Source organism: Lolium rigidum, chromosome 5 (assembly GCF_022539505.1).
Source record: "Lolium rigidum isolate FL_2022 chromosome 5, APGP_CSIRO_Lrig_0.1, whole genome shotgun sequence".
Taxonomy (NCBI): domain Eukaryota; kingdom Viridiplantae; phylum Streptophyta; class Magnoliopsida; order Poales; family Poaceae; genus Lolium; species Lolium rigidum.
In genome coordinates, this window is record NC_061512.1 from 65,155,983 (window position 1) to 65,159,373 (window position 3,391).

The window sequence follows — 3,391 nt, forward strand, 5'->3', positions numbered from 1 at the left end:
TGGGTACCACCACTTAGTATTGATATTGCAAGATTATCTAGTCACTATGTGGTGTGTCATACTCATGAGAAATTTAAATTCTAAATGTCCATTAATCATCTCCAATCGATTTTAATTGCCTCTCAACTAGAAGAAATGTTTTATCACATTATGGAGTAATATGTTTTGTACATATCACAAGCCTAGAAAATGTGAACATTTGAGGTTATGCCACTTAGAGTTGATACTCTTAATTACCTTGATCCTAGGTGGCATGTTTGCTCAAACAAGCTCTACTTGTATTAAAAAGCTTTTATTGCTCATCTTATGGTTCTTGTTTGAGTAAAAAATTCTTGGTACAGTTTTCCTCAAATACATATCTCTATATCTTATTTGAGACACTGTTTGCTTCAAGTTATCCTAATCATTGCCGTGCGTGATTGTTTGACTAGTTGAAGCTATCAAGAATCTTCATCCGTGCATAGTGCTTAATTCTATATATGTATCCTATGCCTTTTATTGTGAAGTTGATCCTTTCTATCCTTGTTGAAATATACCACCGGAAGTTAATTCCAATATTCATCATTGTCTTTGACAATTGATAACCTTGTATGTGGTTGAATTTATGGATCATCATCATCTTGGATTGCTTCTTATTTCCTTACTTTATTTCCAAGAAATCTTTGTTGCTCCCATGTGTCTTCCTTGTCCCTTTGAAAAATCTTTTGATAAATTATTTTGATTCATATCAAGTATTCGTTTTGGAATACAAACCTTTTCTTTACGGTTCATTGTGCCATTGTGAAAAGTGTAGAGGGTTTGGTGTGGGGACCCCGGACTAGCTGTCCGAAAATACCCTGTTATGCATTCAACTCGCGATCCATGATCAGTGCACCGTGAGCACATAACCGAACTGAATATCCATAATTACATCATCCATTACAATACCGAATAAATAAGTCTTACAATAGCGCGGTCACATGACCCAGTCTTACATAAATGCCACAATGGGCAAGTTCACAAACATAAGCAGCGGATACACGTCAACATCGTCGGGCCCAAGTCATGCCTTAGACCTATAGGCGTCTGACTTGAAGATCGTCCTAGGTCGCTAGTCATCCTGGTATCCTCCATCGTCTTCATAATCCTCCTCATAGTCTGGCCAAGTTAATAGCCAGGGACAAAGCCGTGAGTACATTTGGAATTGTACTCGCAAACCATCACAAAGAGGTGCTAACATAAACTATCTAAAGGAGAGAAGAGAGGAAGAATAGTTTCTCTTGTGGATATAGCATGCATCAACTTCTCTTGGTGACATAGCATTCCGACTTCTCAAGTGAAGGGAACACTATTGTTGTCCTAAGACATCTCTGTAACTTTGTTGAAGAAGAGTTGCATTACTCCATCTCAATTGATGGATATGCGAGGGAAGATCCTATGACATCTCTATATCTTTGTTAAAGAAGAGGTGCATTCCTCCATCTCAATTGATGGATATGCGAGGGAAGATCCTATGACATCTCTATATCTTTCTTAAAGAAGAGGTGCATTCCTCCATCTCAATTGATGGATATGCGAGGGAAGATCCTATGACATCTCTATATCCTTGTTAAAGAAGAGGTGCATTCCTCCATCTCAATTGATGGATATGCGAGGGAAGATCCTATGACATCTCTATATCTTTGTTAAAGAAGAGGTGCATTCCTCCATCTCAATTAATGGATATGCGAGGGAAGATCCTATGACATCTCTATATCTTTGTTAAAGAAGAGTTCTTCATCATGAAACACTAGGAAAAAGTTCCCCGTTTGGTCTCATTTTTCCACGACCATCTCCATATGGTCAACACACGCCCATATTCCGTACCTTCCCGGTACACAAAAACACAACACTTTCTTTGCAAATCATTTGTTCAAAACAAAACGCAAGCCCGGTTAAGTATGGCCATTTCAACTTGTCCTTGACCGCGGACTCGGCTATTCGAATAGATTTGACTCTGCAGAGTTTACGCACTTTCCCCACAAGAACTGATAAATCCGTCGGGATCATCCCCGGATCGTATGCGAGTCTCGAATAATCAGTCATAGTCTTTCGCCCGTCTCCCTTGGCACAAGTCCTTCCCTGCGGGCTTACCCCTTCCCGGCACCCCGGCAGCATACCTCCTTTGAGCGTATCTCCGGCGCCATGACAGAAGACCCTCAGTAATCGTCCGGCTATCAGTTAAGACAGTGTATTGCCTCCTCCAGAGCGCAACCCGGCGTCGGAGGTCATCGTGACCCTCCCTAGAAAGTTGTGAAGGGTGCTTATGCCAATTTCAACAGACTACGAACTAAGCCCGTGCCCACTTTGGATAATGTGGTTGCGCGAATAAAAGTTGGGACGGCGAACACTTATACGCAGTGCCCCTTTTTAGAAACCGACACTTTTTCCCACAACACCTTGGTTGTTCAACAAACAGGCATACACCTCTTTCCCAAACATTCTTATCAAGATCTTTTGTTTTTCTTAAACCATACACTTGGGTTAGCTCACCCAAGGTTTTCATAAACATTTACAACAAGGTAAGCCTTGAGGGGTTCCCAACCTATAGTTTCATGAGAAGGAACTAATCCCACACCATGGCCGAGATGAGAGTCATCACGCCGTGAGGGGTATATGTGAGTGGCATAAAGTGGATCACACTTTGCTTAAGGTAAGCATGTATGAAGGTGACAAAGGGTGGATCAAACTTTCAGATTTGTAGTACTACTATACAACTAGGGTGGTGTAGGTGTACTACCCATCCAACATTTATAAGAGTACACGGCATACTTCTCTCAAGTTGAGAATTACACCAAGCTTCATGACTTTGATACCTCTAGACTCAACAAAGTGGTGGGGGTGTGATGTAAAACTCTATTTTGGAATCGGACATGCTCATGTTGAGCATTCAAGTAGACCCAAGGGAGTAACACGGTCATGCTACCATGCATCCCTCCAACATGTGAACAAGGTGAAAGACTACCACAAAGAAGTACCCCAATTGCATCCATACATAGACCATTATAGAAACAACAACACATATAGGAATAAGATGCTTAGGGATATCAACAAATGACATCCAACACCACATCAATCAGAGTTCAAAGATGGCTTGCCTTGGTTGGCTTGTCCCTGGTCCTCCTCAAATCCTTCTCCAAAGTCCTCCCCTTCAACTTCTCCCTCGTTCGTATCTAGCGTCGCAAAAGTAAACGATGCATACAATCAACATATAACTCAAGAACCAAAGATAACAAATGAAAGGATGAAAATATGCAGGGGTGTAGTTTGGTAGTAACAAGTCATGGTTTGGCCATTTTGATAAACAAAAAGTATCAAGGTTTAATTAAAAACATCAAACTCTAATCCTATCATTGCATGTGACACACATACA